This window comes from Gossypium arboreum, chromosome 13 (assembly GCF_025698485.1).
Source record: "Gossypium arboreum isolate Shixiya-1 chromosome 13, ASM2569848v2, whole genome shotgun sequence".
Taxonomy (NCBI): domain Eukaryota; kingdom Viridiplantae; phylum Streptophyta; class Magnoliopsida; order Malvales; family Malvaceae; genus Gossypium; species Gossypium arboreum.
Genome location: NC_069082.1, coordinates 119,203,373 through 119,223,582, shown reverse-complemented (window position 1 = coordinate 119,223,582; position 20,210 = coordinate 119,203,373). Strand labels below are relative to the sequence as shown.

At 31.9% G+C, this 20,210-nt stretch overlaps 1 long non-coding RNA gene across 1 annotated transcript; it reads left to right on the top strand.

Moving 5' to 3' along the window:
* The first annotated feature begins 4,317 nt into the window (after positions 1-4,317).
* Positions 4,318-5,433, top strand: LOC108461419 (uncharacterized). Its single transcript, XR_001867742.2, has 2 exons — positions 4,318-4,680; positions 5,121-5,433. It is a non-coding gene; the product is annotated as an uncharacterized LOC108461419 (long non-coding RNA).
* Positions 5,434-20,210: the final 14,777 nt, after the last annotated feature.

The following is a 20,210-nucleotide window of genomic DNA, read 5'->3' as shown; positions in this document are numbered from 1 at the left end:
CATTGGTCGAGCGCTTTCTAAACTTGGTCTAGGAATATTATCATTGACCCTTTTCCTAAACCATCCATTATATTTAGGTGTTACCATGGAACCAACAGTCAGCCTTTTCATCCAGTGTATTCGCCTCCAAGCATCAGACAATTCCTCAACCTTCTTCCTATAGTGGTCTCCTTTATATGGGAGTTCACACTGAGCCAACCCATGCATCGTAGGTATGAACTGCATGCCTCGATTTATATTGCCTTAGTGCAAGTAAAGGAGTATATCCAGTAGCTTCCCAAATTCCCAACAATGGCACCCAATTATAACTCCCACATCGATACAAGATTTCGTCAGGAACTATCCAAAAAGCTCTCCACTCTACATCATCCTCCTTGAGATTTTGGAGAATTTCCATCCATTTTTCTTCTAAAATATCATTTTTCCTTTGCATCGCCATCTCTTCTTTTAATGGGGAGTAACCTTCGGAGAAAACCCTGTATGATACCTTATTCACTTTCCAAAAAAGCCCGTGAAACCATACCATCAACAACTGTGCACATCCAATATATCGACCTTCTCCTGTCCTCCGGTACATGCTCAAAGATCTAAACGTCTAGGCCAATATTGCAGGTACAGGTGTGACTCCCTTCCCGAGACGATCAAACAAATCAGTGACTGCCTCATCAACATGTCTTAAAGCCTTAGGAAAAATCACAAATCCATAGATGCTTAAAGCAAAGATATCAACTCTTTTCTTTTCATCCGGGTGCGTCAAAATCATATCTCTCAAATTTTCCCTGGGAATACACTTACTATCCTTCTTCTGTTGAATTCGAACAGTAACCCAAGATTCACTCATCCTCGAAATATTCACCAGTCTCTTCGCAAACGTTTGACCATTAGTAACCTTAGCATAAATTTTTCTGACTTGAGCTTTTGGACTCCTCAACAAAGTAGTGTATTCTTCCAAAGTAGGAACCAAATCTACTTCCCCAAAAGTCAAACAATTATAAGCATAATTCCAAAATTGAGCTATACCTTGGAACAAATGCCTATCCACCTTAACATCGAGCAAGTACGGTATATCATCATAACTCTGGTAGAACAACTGTTTAGTGCCCTCATCCCAACGAGTCCATAAATCCTTTAACTCCTGCAGCTCATTCAGTGTTACATTGATACGAGTAAAGTTCTGTAACTCTGAAGTATGTCCTTCTATCAGGCTATCCCCTTTCTCTGTTTGTAACTTCTCTGACCATGCACGAATGACCGCATTATCCAAAACTTTACTAAGAAATTCATTCTCCATGTTAAACTTTCTAACCAAGTAATCGAATACGAACCAACACCTCCTTTAGTATGCAATGTCATGTAAAACACAACCAAAGCAAAACACAAGTAGTATCAAATACGAGTAATAAAATACAAGTATCGCAACAAAGATAATCATAACACACATATGGGTAATGAATAAGGTTTGACGCGGCTCTACCTAAGGATAGCTCTTAAGGCTCACTATAGGAAGCTCGGCTCTACAGTAAAGGTACCCAAACTAGCAGATTCCTCAATCCTCACCCATTATAGGCTCATATGGATCGAGTTCGGTTCAGGGGAATACATTTCCCTATGACCATGCGGAGATGAAAATCTCACGAATTCATAGGTATAGATGTATCCTGGAAGAAATCCACTAGCCCATACGGAGGTGAAAACTGCACGAAAGCGTAGTTTCTTATTCCCACTTAATAGGTATAACCACGGCGGTCATGCAATGCAATGCCCTATTTATTAGACAAGACGCGAACCACAACAATCACACAAGCAAATGCAAGTAAAAGAATCATAATTTTCAAAACAAATTTTCAATTCTGTGATACAAGGACAGAAAACAATCAATTTTATGGCCTGACTCTCTTTGTTCAAACCCTAGCGGAGTCACCAAGCTGTCGAAACCCTCTTTTTTTTTTAAAACAATGGGAATCGACTTTGAAAACAAAAATGTGGAGTCGCCACCAATCTCTTGATTTAGGTGTGATTGGGCCACCTACTAAAACGCTTTATTCAATGAAAATAATTTTGGTTCATATAAAATCAAATAAAATGGGTTCGGGAGTCGGTTACGCATGAGGAAGGGTTAGCACCCTCATTACGCCCAAAAATTGGTACCAAATTGATTTGATGCTGTCCTTATATCAAAAGGTTTTCAAAGAAAAGATTTTCCAAAATATGATTCTTTTTAAAATGTTTAAATAGCTCAAATTAGCGGTCAAAATTCTCTCGTTTCAAAGATATGCAGTATCATACCCAGTACGATTGGATACAATCCTTTATACCTTTAAAAATACGATTGATTTTTGACTTTTGAAAACTCGTATACTAAAATTATAAAAAGGTTATCTAAATATTTAGTTCACCGAAAAAATCATACCTAGCACGATTGAGCACGATTTTTCGAATTCCTAAATATTAGATATTGCCTTATTTTAGAGTTTTTGGACAATAATGAAAATTGGAAATTTGTTCAAAACATGTTTATTCGTTTTAAAATGGAATGCTTAATGACTTGTATCAAAACATTTGTATGAAAAAGGGTTAATCAGCATGAAATAATAGGCTACAACAAGTCACAATTAACAAAATCCACAATTATGTACAATTATTCTAAGTAAAATGACTAAATTCTTAATCACGGATGACGAACAATCAATACAAAAATGATATACAACAATAATTAACATGACATACTATAAAACAATTCACGAATCATGTATAACATGGAATTAGAAATCAATATATAGTACAAGATATTTTCAAAATAATGCTGAATTAATTAACACATAAAATAAGTTGACAAATTGGTATGAGAGCTAGAGATATATAATTATTTAACGTAAATATTGTAGAATAAAACATTTGAATCGAATAATATGCAAAATATTTCAAACAAATTTTTTTAAAAAACTGATAATATGCATGGTTGCTTAAATAACATAAAAAAGAAAAAGAAAAAAAGACATGATAGGATATTGTGTACATAACAAAGAAAATTATATTTACAAAATACATAAATTTAGTGATGTATATTTATAAAACTATACTTATAAAGAGAAATTTAAAACAAAATATACCATAATTTTACATATAACAACTTAATTTGGATTGATGAAAATAATTCATGTATAAGGATAATAAAATATGAGGGTGTATACAATAAATAAATGGTACGGTTTAAAATATAGTTCTAAAAAACACATTATACACATGAATAATTTTAAAAAATATATATACATAAAAGAAATATTAATTTGAAATCAATAATGTAGACTATAATAAAATAATTTAATATGGGTTATATACATATATTTTGGAAATAATTAAATGTTAGAATGTCATGAAATAAAAATATGAATTATAAAATTAACTTAATTTTATCATATACTATGCATTGAATAAAAATAATTAGGTACAAATTTAAAAAACTATATATTTAAAAATATCATGGTTTTAATAATGTATGTAAATTAAATATAAATACAAAATATATGCTTAATGATAACTTAAATAATATATTAAATATGAAGAAATAATAATAAATAGCAAGGTATAGCACACATAATAGATTTCTTATTAAAAACATGCATATAAGAATAAATACATGTGAAATTATATTATCATATAAATTATATACATACCATTTTACTTAAAATATTTAAAAGAAATACTAAATAACATACTAGGATAATATAATATGGAGACACATTTGAAAATAACAATTTTTAAATACAAAGATTGGAGTTCCAAAACAGTATCATATGTACATAGAAACATTTAAGTGTGTCATAAATCAAGAAATGTTTTAAATAATCTATGTATCAACATATATGTAAATATTTTTACAACACTTTATAATAAGGTATTTAAACAATGTAATGTAAAAAGAATTTTAAACATTCCAAAATAATAGTTATTATAAAAAAATTAATAAGAACAATTAATATACCATTATATATAAAATATTTAAAGAAATAGGATACATACGGTGAAAATATAAAACAATCTCAAAACAATCATACAAATGCAACCAAACAAAATTATTAACATGGATTAATGCATAAACATATTAAATATATTTTAAATTAACCGATTGTACAGCTATAAGACCAAATTAACACTATAATAAAATAGGGAGGATAATTTGCAAATAAAGTAATCATAACATGGGCCAATGCTCAAAGCACGTAAATGTATGGGGACTGAATTTGTAAATATCTCGCGCCCACAATGCTGCAAGGAACCGCGGATCAAAGTGAAACAACGCACAAATTAGCAGGCCAGATTTTAAAACATAAGGTAGGCAAATCGGGCGCAAATTGAAGGCTGTGCGCAAGGGGAAGGATTCGTCGCGCAAATTCCCCATTCATACAAAACATGCGCATACCCGGCCTGCCAAACGGGTTTACGCGCGGGCCTTCACTATTGCAAACGACACCATTTTGTAAAAGGTTACGTAAAACCTTTCTTTCCCCATTTCCTTTTTCAAACGCAGCCCCACTGTTTGGCCGAAAATCACAGCCTTAAAATTAGATTTCTAGGGTTTTTTTGTTAGCAGCCGAACCACCATCGTTTTGGTGATCAATCAACATGCAAACAGTACCCATCCTCCCGTTGAAGGCGCTCGACCATGCTTAGAGAAAATTAGTAAGTATTTTCTTCCTCCCGTTTTATTTTTTAAAAAAACTTCAAATCTCACATTATTTTCTTTAAAAACGAAAATAGGTTCATAAAGCAAAGAATCATCACTACTTGTTTCCTCGCCTTTACCTCAGTATTTCTGAAGTATTCGGGCTTTCATTGGGATCAACTCACATACTAAAAAAATCTGAATCAAATGAAAAAATAAACTAAAAAATTCATAAGAGAGGACAAAAGAAAACTTGAAATCACCTTTGCTAATCTTAAATTGCTTTTCTCTATTCTCTGTGCGTGTGTACAGAAACAGTGTGCGTAAAAATTTGTGGATTACATCACTGGCTTTTATAGCCAGATTTTCAAAATAAATAAAATCTTAAAATCCTATTTTCCTGCTGTCATTTGCTGTAAAATCTGTTATTGGCTCCTTCTGGTGTATTCTTTTGCAGGCTCAGTTGTACGGAGAAGATGACCCGGTGACATGGACGCCACACACGGGGATCTCGCGTGGGACACCGTCCCTCTGGTGCCCTTCCAGTGTATTCCAGGAGCTGCTGCTAAAATTCTCTTTCTTTTGGGCTCTTTCGGGTTTGGGCTAGATTTAGGATATGAGTTTATTAGAATTGGGTTTTACGACTTATTGTGTCATGGGTTATTTTGGTAATTGGGTTGGGTCTATATTAAAGGATTTTGGGTTTAAGTTATTTTGGCCCAAATATTTGTAACCGGACATTGGACTTCTGAATTTGGATTCTTTATTTATGGGTGTTTTTATTCAATTTATTTGTTTGGCCTATTTTAATATTTTAAAAGGGCCTGGGCAAGATTGGTTGATTACATAGTGAAATTCTATTATGGTTATATATGTTCAAAGTAAAGGTTAAAAAGAAATAGGTTTATACCAAATTGATAAGATTTTTATTTTCAATTCAATTGATTGAATTGATGGATTTATTAAAACAAATTTGAAAAAATTTAAAAAATAGTTTTAATTTTAAATTAATATGCATTAATTAATTAAAAATACAGTTGACTTGATATTATGAAGTTTAATATAATATTAAAAGATTAAATGTTCAAATCTCGTCAATTACAATAGGCATATCTCTCTATATATATAATTGTATTTTTTTTCTAGTTCAATGAGATTGATGATTAACCAAAAGCAAATAAAATAAAATTGATTTTTATATATTATCCTGTAGACTGAGCAATGAGTAACATGAATATACTTAATCAGAATCTATTTTTCACCAGTGATTCAAATTAATACTTTCATTTTCTATTTGTTAAAGTTTGATTTCTTTATTAGAAAACTAATGTTGTTATTGGAAGTTACTTGTTTGCTGAAATATAAATTTATAAATAAATGTGCTTGATTGTAGTCTCATTATGGTTTATCACTTTGAAAATTGTACAAATAAAGTAAAAAATACCAAAGGTTTATTTGTGTAATTCGGTTTTTTATGTTAGTTCAATTAGTAATTTCATTATTTTTAATCATAAATACAACAATCTTTCAAATTCTATTACTCCCTAAGCATAGAGATCTCACTTTTGTACTTAAAGATTAGAACACTCACCACTCACTTCCAAATCATCTCCTCAGAACTTGAGCAATAAACACTCAACAATGTTTACAATAACAGTTTGCACTATCTTACAAAAACAATTTCTTAATGAACATATTAGAATGAACTCAATATGCTCTCATACAAAACTTAGACAAGTCTCAAAGTATATATCAATTTCAACTTGCTAACATAGAGTTTAAGTGATTAAAAAGTAACTCCTTTGAAAATGGTTATAATATCATTAACAATCAAAGCACAATCAATCAAAGATATGCTTTTCAAAATCAACACAATCTCAATCAAATCTTCACATTTCAAGGAATTAAGAGACTCGCCCGAATTTTATCCAATCTTCAAAGCCAAAGATTGGTTTCCATAGATGGATCATAATATCTTCAATATAATAGCTCATTAATAAGTTTAAAGATTTTCTTCATTAAATTGTTAAACCAAATAAAATAAAAAATAAATTGTTTTAGTTACAACTTGCCGTGGGCACTACCGAGTACCACACAACTCTAATCTTCACGATTCAACGAATTGACTTAGATCGATTTCATTTAATCATTATTTAAACTAATAAATTTGTATTGTGGTTGGTTTAGTGCATACTTCACGATTGAAGAGACGAAGAATGCTTGAAATTGCTAAGAAATTGTTATGAAGCAATATCAGAGTGTGGAAAAGTGATAGTATTGGAATCAATATTGCCAGAACTGCCCACGCCTGACATTGTCACACTACTGCAAAACAGGTTTTTAGTGGCATTTGAATTGAAAACGCCATTAAAAATCGAATAGATCTAGCATTAGCGGGGTTTTTAACAAAGCGCCGCTAAAGATCGAGCATTAGCGGCGCTTTGTTAAACGCCGCTAAAGATCTGAGCATTAGCGGCGTTTTTAAGAAAGCGCGCATTAGCGGCGCTTTTTTAAAAACGCCGCTAAAAGATTAAGCGCCGCTAAAGATCTGAGCATTAGCGGCGTTTTTAAGAAAGCGCGCATTAGCGGCGCTTTTTTAAAAACGCCGCTAAAAGATTAAGCAGAACTACGTCGTTTTACTTCAGTGGCATAGCGGCGCTTTGTGGAAAACACTGCAATAGCTTGAGTTTTAACTTGGTCTATGTTTTATGATTTAAGCTTTAGTGGCGTTTTGGGTTATAAACGCCGCAATTATGTCAAAATTTTAAAATTTTAATATATATTTTTTATCAAAATCGAACAAATAACTTATAAGTACGTTATGATGTATTTGAAATTTTTATATTTTAATCAAAATACAACAAATATTTTTAAAATTTTATTATATTTTTAACAAAATCATTAATCATTTTATAATTATAACATTATGCTAGAGAAAATAATGATATGAATTTTATCATCATCTATTTTAAACTAATATTAGATATAAAAGTATTTTGGTAATTATATTAGAAGGGCAAATTTTATGATTATATCAATCTCGACTAGACCCAAATAATATATATTAAAATTAAACCGCTTAAAACTCAATTAAAAAAAAAAACTAAAACAGTACATTATTTGCCCATTTTATGGTTTAGGGTTAAAGGTTTAAGATTTACTATTTAAAGGTTTAGGGTTTATGGGTTTAGGGATTATGTTTACGGCTTATGGTTTAAGGGTTATGGGCTAGTGATTAAGGGTTTATGGGTTATGGGTTAATGGTTTAGGGGTTAATGCTTAGGGGTTTTTATTTTGTGGTTTAAGGTTTAGGGGATATAGTTTAGGGTACTTTAGTAGGGGATATAGTTTAATGGTTTAAGGTTTAGAGTATTGATTAATTAGTGTTATTATTTTGTGGTTTAAGGATCAAGGGATATAGTTTAGGGTTATGATTAATTCATACATTTTATGGTTAAGGCTTAGGGGTTATTATTTTATGGTTTATGGTTAGGGGATATAGTTTAGGGTTTAATGGATATATATACTTTAGGGTTTAGGGTTTAAGGTTATATGGATATAGTTTAGGGTTTAAGGGATATATTTTAGGGTTTAAGGTTATAGGGATATAGTTTAATGGTTTAAGGTTTACGATTTTGATTAATTAGTGTTATTATTTTGTGGTTTAAGGATCAAGGGATATAGTTTAAGGTTATGATTAATTCATACATTTTGTGGTTAAGGCTTAGGGGTTATTGTTTTGTGGTTTATGGTTAGGGGATATAGTTTAGGGTTTAGAGGATATACTTTAGGGTTTAAGGTTATAGGGATATAGTTTAATGGTTTAAGGTTTAGAGTTTTGATTAATTAGTGTTAATAATATTAAGTATTTTGATTAATTAAAAATATTATAAATATATAAAGACAAAATGATATTAAAATTTACCGGCGTTTTATTGAAAAACGCCACAAATATCCATGGAAGCAAAACGCTGTTGTTTTATACTTTGTTATTACTAGCGCTTTCAGCAAAAACGTCACAAACAGCATGAAATACCGGCATTTTTCAAAAACGTCACAAATTTATATCAATTGAAACGTCGTCGTTTTCATTTTTTTAGTGGGGAACTCTATAAAACGCCAAAAATATCTGTCAATAGACAGCAGACGGCGTTGTTTAGTATTTTGTTATTAGTGGTGCTTTATCACAAACGCTGCAAAAAGTTGTCATTACCGGCGTTTTTGAAGGAAACGCCACAAATATCTTTTAGGGGATTGGTGGGAAACGTCGTCATTTTTTGTTATTTTTATTAGTGGCATTTTCTGAAAACACTGCAAACTCTAAATTTTTTTTAACTAAAACGTCGTCGTTTCTGTGTGGCCCGAAATTGCTTTACTCACTGCCAAAGTCAATTTCCCCGATTTCCCCCAAATTTCCCCCAACTTCTTCTCCCCCAAATTTTTTACCCTAGTTTCCCAACATCGCATTGCATCCAGCGACAGAGAAGAAGCAAACGAACACGTTGACTTTCTCCCCTTTCCCTCTCCCTCTCCCTCTTCCTCTCCCTCTCCCTCTTTCTGTCTTAGGGTTTTTCTTTCTTTCCAATGTGCTTTTCTTTCTTGGATTTAGCTTTTTCCATGGATTCCCAATGACACCCAAATTTTACAAGGTATGTTTTAACGTCTTCCTGCTTTCTGGGTCTTTCTGCTTTTCTTGTTTTAATCTTCCTTTCTCTCATTGCATTGTTTTATTTTGCTCTCATTTTGTTTGTTGAAATTCCCCAATTAATTCCATTTCTTGCTTATTCTTTTTTCTTAAGAAATGTGGGATTGTTTGTTAGTAAGATTTTTTGGGTTTTTGTTTTTCTCGTTCATTTACGAAAAGAAAACGAATTTTAACTGAAACTCAACTCTTTGATTATTTGATCCCTGTTTCATATGATGAGATCCGAAGTGATCTTTTCTTCTTGTATTTGGACTGGGCTTGAAAATGTTTGTTTTGTTCTTAAATTTGTTAGTACTGGGTGGATTAGTTCATTCATGTAGTAGATATTTGATACAATGGTTAACATAATTGAATCAATGCACTTCACAAGATATTGATTAAAATTTTAAACCCTATTTTAATGGTAAAATATCATGGTGTCATGGAGTTGCAAATGTTGGTCCTCATCCATTGTTCAAAGTTCATAAAGTTAGAAACGTCTAATGAAAATTTCTTGGCCAATCAGTTCCATTGGCTAAATGGTTTGACCCATATTATTAGATCTGTTTGTTTTAAGCCTATTGTTTGTAATGTCTGTTAATGAGTTTCTTCTTATAAACTTCTTTTGATTCTTAGGCTCAGATGTGAACGACTAAAACATTTGCTTCCCCCATTTTCTTTTTCCTTTTATATGATTTTTTTAACACTTAACTTAGGTTGGAAACTTCTCTTATCACATTACTTGTTAAGGCTAGAGGCCAAAGTTTACTTCTTGCTAATATCAACAATCTTTTACAACAAGATTTTGATGTCTTTAACAATCTGCTGACCAATATTTTCATGATTAGCTTTTGCAAACACCGCAGACTTGTAAACTTTTACTTGTGTCTAAATATGGATGTCATTTCTATCCCTTTTTCTATATCTAGGAAAACTGACATGAAGTTTATTTTGACTGAATTATAAATATATGTAATGTAAAAACATTTGCAACAACTGCTGCATACTTTTGGGCTGAGAAGTTTATTTTGACTGAATTATATCACAAAACTGACATGAAGTTTTACTAAGGAAATGTCATTGTCTTTCAATTATCCATCACTTGATCTTGAACATTGACTAGATTAGTCACATTATGCCTTATATCAATTTTCAATTTAGATGATTGTAGTTTGAAGATGATCTATTTTGGTACAAATCAGTTGGATTTTGCTGACATTTAATTTTTAAACTTTTTCAGGGTCATTCTTCTGTATCTGTTTCTGAGACGCAAGTAAGTTTTTTACTTAATTACTTTTGCATTTATGTTCTCTGTATTGAATCTAATTTGATAAATCAATGCATTCCAGGGAGCAATTGGAAAAATGATCAGCCATTCAGATTGATAATTTTTGTATCAGTTTGTTAGCATCCTTATCAAGTATCAAATGCCTATCTCACTTTCTTGTACAATCGCAGTTGGTTATAAAATTCCTTCTTGTTTGGGTTATTCATCAAGATTTACTTAGAAACTGTTCTATTTTACAATATTAACTAATGTACTAAACTTCATGATACTGAGTACTGTTACCAAATTAATATATCATAGTGTTTGAATTAATTTTGTACAAAAATATTTTTTGACCGCTTTTAACCAAAACCTAATTTTTTCTTCCTATTTTTGTACTATGACGATTGTTAATAAATTTAATTATTACTATAATAATTATATGAAGTAATATATATGAAGTAAAATTATATTGTATACTAAATATGGTACATATACTTTAATTCCTTGTGTTTTGACTTTTAGGATATAGTTCCATGTGTCTGTACTAGTGAATTAATGTTGTATGTATTTCAGTTACTGCTTCCTGTTCCTCCTGCAACTATTGTTTCAACTGAAGCTGCCATTTAATCTTCGAATTAATATTTGGTAATGATATAGATAAAGTTTTTATATGTAGCACCCCAAACCCGGCCCAGAAGTTATGGTCGGATCCGGCATGCCACATCAAAAACGTAAAAAAAAAAAATTTCCATTCTAAGTCCAGAAAATCGTACTTGATGTTCAAAAGATTAATTCATTAAGGGTTAAAGTGAATGGAAGCTGTGCACCAAGTAGGAAACCAGAAAAGAGGTGGTGAGTCCATCGGATTTGCTAAGTACCAAGCTCCCTTCGGATCCAATCCTAGACATGCATCTCGCCATTGCCACACCTTAACGTCATGGATATTTCTAGGAAACCGATTTGATTAAGTCATTTTTAGGAAAAGTGATTAATTTTGGAAAATACTTTCATTGCGGAAGCTTTGCTTGTTGTCATGTTATTTTGAAATCAACTGTTGTTTTTGAAAACACGCCTAAAGCTATCCAATTTCAATAGTTAAAATAAGTATTACCTATCTTAGTAATACATATTAAAACCATCAAAATAATTAAACGGCCTTATTACATTTAAAACCCAAAACTTCAAACGTAAATAAAATGATGTCCAGTTCACGGAAGAAAATCAAACTTTGAGCAATGTGGCCACTCCGAATTCCCTCACGACTCCAAGCCCACTATGGTTGGGGATTACTGCGTGGATGAAAATAAAAGGGTGAGTTTGGGGAAACTCGCAGTGCAAGGAAAACCCATTCAAAGCCCAAGTCACTCAACCCTATTGGGCCTAAGCCCATTCAGTAATAAATGATACTGGGCTAGAGCCCTTTTCAGATTATAATAAACCGGGCCTTAGCCCTTATTCAGATAACAAGATGGCCCATAGGCCCATTTCAAAATACATGCAACATCAATAAACATATGCAAGCCCATTTGGGAGACTACTCAACCCACCAACCACTACACTCCACCCGTACCAGCCATACACTCCATGTGGGGAATAGCTCAACCCACCCAAATTAACACTCCACAGATTGCGGCCTTGCTTTCTCGATTATCAAAGAATTGAGGCAAAGCCTCCAAGATGCGTGGACAAGCCACTTTCAGTACTTCCTCCGTCAATATCCCAATCCCATGCATCGATAATAACAACATGGCATGCAGTAAATAACAACAATCAAACATGCATTTAGGTCAATTTAACCCTAGGGGTATTTGGTAATTTATCTACTAGGGGTAAACCGTAAATTTTCCATTTTAAAGGTATTTCAGTAATTTATCTATTTTAGGGTTTTTCATGCATATTCCTACCTTTCACGTACTAACGTAATCACGCATCGAGGGTTCTTACGAATTGGGCCCGTTGGCTATCATTCCAATTTTGGCCCATTAAGCCCAAAAATATCGAGGCACGTAAATCATGCACTTTACAATCCAAATTTTGCAGCTTACCAAAAACATTAATCGATTTACCTCACGAGCATTCGCTTTTCACTCGCAAATCTACAAAATACCGATTTTCGGCATTTCGCTTTTCGACTTTTGCCGATCCAGACTAAGAAAGAGGGTGTTAGTTACACACTGCTTTGCGACGATATCTTCGATTTAGATCCACACACGAACTGCCTACAATTAGATTACTAACACATTAATCTAACTATTCAAATACGAACTACGATTAACCCCTTACAATATTCGCCAACCACACCTACAGATCATAGTAAGCTTATAAGAAATCAATAAGCAACTCATTAACAATTTTTTGTCAATGTTTACCACATAATCACAATTTCACTGCAAGCTGTCTTCCTGAGCAACAGTCACTAAATCATTTATAACTGGAGCTACGAAACTCCAAATCAAGTTCCGTTAATTTTCCCTGAAAATAGACTCATATATCTTCTATCCATATAATTTTCAGAATTTTTGGTTTAGCCAATCAATACCAGATTTTTCTCAAAGTTTCCCATGTTTCACTGTTTGACTAATCTGACCACTCTTCATTACGAATCAAATTTCTCATTGTACAGAATTCAAAATATGTTCTTGTTTATTTCATTAGAAACTAGACTCAATAAGATTTAATTACATAATTTATGCAGCTTCTAACTCATCTCCCACAATTTATGGTGATTTTCCAAAGTCACGTTACTGCTGCTGTCCCAAGCAGATTTATTACCAAATCACTCTTTCACACCTAACTTGCATGCTTGTTATTTAAACATGTATATCACCAATCAATCATCACATATCTATGATTTTACTTAAGTATAATCTCCATTTCATCAATTTAAAGCACAACATGTTAGCTGATTTTTCCCTTTAACATCTAAGGCACATGCATGCTCATTTGTTTGGCTCAACTTCACCTATCTTCCATTTTTCATCAAAAGAACATGAAACAACAACCATTTCCTTCATTTTAATTCATGGCTAAATGCTCACAACACAACTAAAAATCAAAATATACTTCAAGAGTTAAGGTAGAATCAAGAAGAACTCATGAACCTCAAAATAGAAGCAAGGTACCAAGAACTTACCTTCAATTTTCCTCCTCCTAATGACCGAATACTCAAGAGCTTTCTCCTCTCCTTTCTCTTCTCTAACTTTCAGCTATGATGAACAAAGATGGACAAAACTTTGTTCTTTTCACCCTTTTCTTTTAATAAAACTTCATATTTCATCCATTTAATTCTTTAATACAAAAGACATGAAATTCTTATCATGAAACATTTACCTAACCCATTATCATGAAACATTTACCTAACCTATTATCAATTTGTATCAATTTGTACCATAAATTATGGATATCAAGTGTACATTTTGTCTACAACAACATGATGGCTGGCCACTTCATGTAAAATGGGAGGTTTGTCATGCAAATCCTCCTATTTTGCACTCCTATTTATTTGGCCACTTCAATTTAGCCTATAGCATTTTCAAACATTTTCACATAGGTCCTATTTCATAATTTCACTCCCTTTTTCTTATAGAACAAAAATTAACTAAAATTACCGGGTTCTATCTTAAGCTTGGGCCTTCTAGAAGCCCACTAACATAATTAAACCTATGCTAACATTCACAGGATTCCCGAAAATTAGGGCTTTACATTATATTTGCTTAAACTGAAATATATTTGGTGCTACTCTTATAATCTTACATGTGTCTGTATTAGTGAATTAATGTTGTATGTATTTCAGTTACTGCTTCCTGCTCCTCCTGCAACTATTGGTTCAACTGAAGCTGCCATTTAATCTTCGAATTAATATTTGGTACTGATATAGTTTAAGTTTTTATATTTGCTTAAACTGAAATATATTTGGTGCTACTCTTATAATCTTACATCTGTTCTAGGTACTATCGAGCACCTAAATTAATATTTGGTGCAACTAAATACACCACAGCCATTGACATCTATTCTAGGTACAGGTTTCGTTGCTAAATTTTTTTCCTTATTTCTATGCATTTTCACTTTAAATTACTTAACAAATATTACTTTTTTGACTCCAGCCTCTGTTTGCTGGTGAGAGTGGAGTAGACCAGGTTGTTGAAATTATTAAAGTATGTTTTATTTCAAAATTCTAATCAACAATAGTTTTATCATGATGATTTTGGAAAAATTAATATTTTGGGGTTGCGATTTTGTAAAGATTTAATTGCTGGTTCTATTTGGAGCAGAACTATTTTGTTTTCAAATTAATTTTAAATTTTGGTTTTTGAAAGTATTTTTAAATTAGTTACACTATAATAAGTTTTTAATTTGATATGTTTTCTTTTTAATTGAATTCGACTAAGTATGAATAAGCATTTGGTTCAACTTAATTATTATTTGATTCAACTTAAGTATGAATAAGTATGAGTTAATTTTATTACCATGTAGCTTGCTTGTCCATTAAAATTACAACATTAGTTGACATTCTCTCCAACCTTATTTTAAATATTTTAAAGATTCAAAGTATATAGGTTGGAAACTTTGACAAAGTTACCTTATATCGAGTGCAAGATATAATGGATCCTCCCTAGGTGTAACAACGCCACGTATGATGAATCTTAAAAATTCAAAAGACTTGAAAAAGTTTTATCGCTATTGAATATTTATATAAAAATTAAACTACGATTTTTTTTTGATATTATTATATTCAAATTACTATTTTGTTATATTAATAATGTTTGATTTTAATATTTAATATTTTTAAATGTCTTTAAAAGTTATAACTAATTTTTATCAAAATAGTATTAATTATTATTTGAAGTATGAATAAGTATGAATAAGTTTTATATTTGGTTCAACTTAATTATTATTTGATTCAACTTATGTATGAATAAGTATGAATTAATTTTATTACCATATATGTAGCTTGCTTGTCCGTTATAATTACAACAATAGCTGACATTCTCTCCAACCTTATTTTAAATATTTTAAAGGTTCAAAGTATATAGGCTGGAAACCTGACGGGTTGCCTTATATCGAGCTGCAAGATATAATGGATCCTCCCTAGGTGTAACAACGCCACGTATGATGAATCTTAAAAAATTCAAAAAGACTTGAAAAAGTTCTATCGCTATTGAATATTTATATAACTTTAATTTATTTCCAAATTACTTATAAAAATTAAACTACGATTCTTTTTTGATATTATTATATTCAAATTACTATTTTTTATATTAATAATGTTTGATTTTAATATTTAATATTATACTTGTGGATTTACCGATTTAAAATTTAAAACATAATTTAATAGACATATAAAGTAATTTAAAGACATATTATAATCTGTTTTATTATATTGAAATTAAATTGTATATTTTATGGTAAAAAAATATAATTTTATTGTTTTAATAATTTATATTTTTATAATTTTAAAAGAATAAATTATTTTTTATTATTTTAGAGAGTTAAAAGATAATTTTATCATTATTAATTTAAAATTTTATAAATTATAAAACAACTAAAATAAAAAAAATTATCTTAGGGTGGCTATATTCAACGTTGATAGCTTTTTTTTTTTTTTGCTGTTTAATATAAAGAAATTCACCTATCTATAAATTAATGATGCTTGTTTTGAACAAATTTGATGTAGTTTATTTTACACTTTTAAAATAAAATATTTGGATAATTTTGTGTTAATAATTTGATTTAGATAATTTTGAGTTTAAAATTTAATAGCAAAATTATATTTCAATCCTCTTAAAATTTAAAATTCAATTATGACTTCTCTAAAATAAATTACATAACTCACATAACGTATATAACAACTTACATAACTTAACTAATACATGTAGTTTAATCTAATAATTTCCTTAAAAGCATATAGTTTAAAGTTCAAATTTCATAACTTACATAATCTACATAACTTACATAAAACATAAATATATATCATATCAAGACTTACATAATAAACAACTTACCCATGTAAGTTATTGCCAACTTTAGACTTCAACAACTACGAAATGGATAGGACTTGGATGAATTTCTCAAGGGCAAGCAACGAGTATCAAAATGGAGTGCAATCTTTTTTAGATTTTGCATTTCACAATTCAAGCCAAGAGAATATGATTCTTTGCCCGTGTAAGAAGTGTGGCAATATCTATTGGCATTATCGTGAAGTTGTCTACGAACATCTAATTGTTGATGGCTTCATTCGGGGGTATAAAAAATGGATTTTCCATGGAGAGTGTACACCTAGTGGAGCCTCTTCGACGATTAATCCGGGTTATCCTTATAGTGGTTACCGTCAGTATGTTAGAGAAGATGACATGGAAGGTATGATGCGGGATGCATTTAATATGCAGAGTGAAGGTTTCCAATCATTTCCACCAAACTATGTTGCATCCGATGATTATAATATCGGTGGGAATACTTTTATGGAAACGAGAAGAAGTGTACCGGATGAACAACCGAATGAAGAAGCGGTGAAGTTCTACACGTTACTTGGTGAAATGAATGAAGAACTTTATGAGGGATCAAAATTTTCGAAAATGTCATTCTATATTCGCCTTTTCCACTTAAAATGTTTGGGAGGGTGGACCGGAAACTCTTTGACAATGCTGTTAGAGCTTTTGAGAGAAATGTTCCCGTTTGCAAAAATCCCTCAATCATGTAAAGACATGAAGAAAGTGATAAAATATTTGGGCCTTGGGTACAACAAAATTCATAGTTGCCCAAATGATTGCATGTTGTATTGGGGTGATCGGAGAAATCAACAGTCTTGTCATGTTTATGTAAATCTCGTTGGATGAATAGAGATGCGAAGATGTTAATGAGGATGAATATGGGCCACAGTTAAGAAGGAAGCCAAACAAGATTTTGCGATATTTCCCGCTAATCCCAAGGCTTCAAAGGCTATTCATGTCGTCAAAGACAGTCAAGTTTATGACGTGGCATCATGATCAACAAACGGATGATGGATTATTAAGGCATCCTGCAGATTCTTTTGCATGGAAATCATTTGACAATAAATTTCCAAGCTTTGCAAGTGATCCTCGGAGTGTAAGGCTCGGGTTAGCATCTGACAGATTTAATCCTTTTAAAATCATGAGCACCTTATACAGTACTTAGCCTGTGGTCCTTGTTCCTTATAATTTGCCTCTATGGCTCTGCATGAAGCAATCTTATTTGATATTATCTATGATTATCCCCGGAGAGAAAGGCCTCGGAAATGATATTGACATATATCTGCAGCCACTTATTGAAGAGTTAAAACAATTATAGGCGGGTGTTGAGACGTATGATGTATTGAAAAATGAGAACTTTTACCTACGTGCTGCTTTGATGTGGACAATTAATGATTTCCCGGCATATGCGAATTTATCTGGTTAGAGTACCAAAGGACGTTATGCTTGTCATTGTTGTGCTACTCAAACGTGTTCACAGTGGTTATGTAATGGGAAGAAGTTCTGCTATATGGGGCATCGTCGGTGGTTAAATGAAAATCATAGATATAGATTTCAGAAGGCTTTATTTGATGCATCAAGAGTTGAAAAAGCTCTGAAAGCGCACCATTGGATTTGAAATCTTATTCATGTTAAAAGATATGGATTTCGATTCACGGAAGCTGAATCAACCATCTAACAGGCAAACAAATAGACGATCGAGGGATGAATCTGATGATGAATCTGACGAGGAGGATGACGCTAATGAGGCGGACTTGTGGAAGAAAAGAAGTATTTTTTTTTAGTTGCCTTATTGGGAGCATCACATATTACGCCACAATCTTGATGTGATGCATATTGAAAAGAATGTCTGCGAGAACATCATCGGGACAATTTTGAATGTCGATGGTAAATCAAAAGATAATCTTCAAAGTCAAATTGATTTAGTTCACATGGGAATTAGGCGTGATCTTCATCCCCAAGTACTTCCTAATGGAAAATATTGGTTGCCGCCTACAATTGTTGCAATGTCAAAGGAAGAGAAAGAAATGTTCTGCACAGTGTTGAAGGATATAAAGGTTCCGGATGCGTATTCATCAAATATATCTCGATGTGTAAGTCTTAAAGATTGAAGACTATATTCATTAAAATCACATGACTATCACATCCTGATGCAAGATCTACTTCTAGTTGCTTTACGGTGCTGTATGTCAAAGAAGGTAACGTCCTGTATAATTGAACTGCCCAATATAATGAAAGCAATTTGTGGCAAAGTTCTGAATGTTGAAGAACTTGAAAAAGTACAAGATCGAGCCGCTTTGACATTATGCAATTTGGAGAAGATCTTTCCACCTTCCTTCTTCACTATTGTGGTGCACCTTGTCATTCATCTCCCTCGTGAAGCAATAATTGGTGGGCCGGTTTTTTATCGTTGGATGTATCCAATTGAAAGGTGCTAATTTATTTCAAAGGCATTCACCTTTATACCTATAGTTACCAGTTTTGATAATGTTGTATATAGTGTTTAGGTTCTTAAGCAAATTGAAGTCTTATTGCCGTAAAAAGCGTTATCCGGAAGGATCAATTGCTGAAGGCTACTTGGCAGAGGAGTGTATGACATTCTGTTCTAGATATTTAGAAGATGTTGAAATAAGATTGAATAGACCAAGTAGAAATGCTGGACTCAATGATCCTAACTTGGCCGAAACTTATTTATTTCAAAGTTATGGAGAACCAATCGGCAAAGTTGAAATTGCAGAATTAGATGACCGATCTTGGATACAAGCACATAGATACGTTCTTTTCCACCACGATGCACTTGAACAATTACGCAAGTAAGTTCTAGAATATGATAAATATTCTTCTTTTTTTGATTTGTTTATTTTTTAACGAATTAAACATGTGTTTAACAGAATGAGTACAAACAAATCTTAAGATCTCGTCCACGCTCACAAAGATTACAACATCGCGAGATTAATAGGTTATTCGTAGAATCTTTTCATGAATGGTTAAGCCAAACGGTATGCAACTCAACATTTTATTGACAAATAATAATGTTTTCTCATAACATTTATAATTACTCAATTTACTTTCGATTTAATAGTTTGGAGTGGGAATGTCATTAATAACGAAGTTAAATGGCTTTCCCAAGGTCCGAATCGAGTAGTAAAAAGATATAGTGGCTTCATCATGAATGGATTCAGATTTCATACCAAATATCGCGAGAGATTGAGGAGAACTCAAAATTGTGGAGTAGTTGTTAATTCCTTAATTACAAGTTACGCTAGTGCTAGGGACAGTAATCCTGTCGAGGGAAATGTGGAGTATTATGGACTTCTAACCGACATTATTGAGTTGGATTATTATGGAAAATGGAAAGTTGTCTTATTTCGATGTGATTGGGCTGATGCTAATACTGCTCACGGAATTAAAAATGATCAGTTTGGTTTTACAATAGTGAATTTCTCTCGATTAATTCACACTGGAGAACATTTGATAGACGAGCCGTATGTATTTTCTTCTCAAGTTAAACAAGTTTTTTACTCGAAAGATCCAATTGATGAGGGTTGGTACGTTGTACTCTGAAACACCCCTAGAGACTTGTTTGATATGGGGAATGGAAGTAGA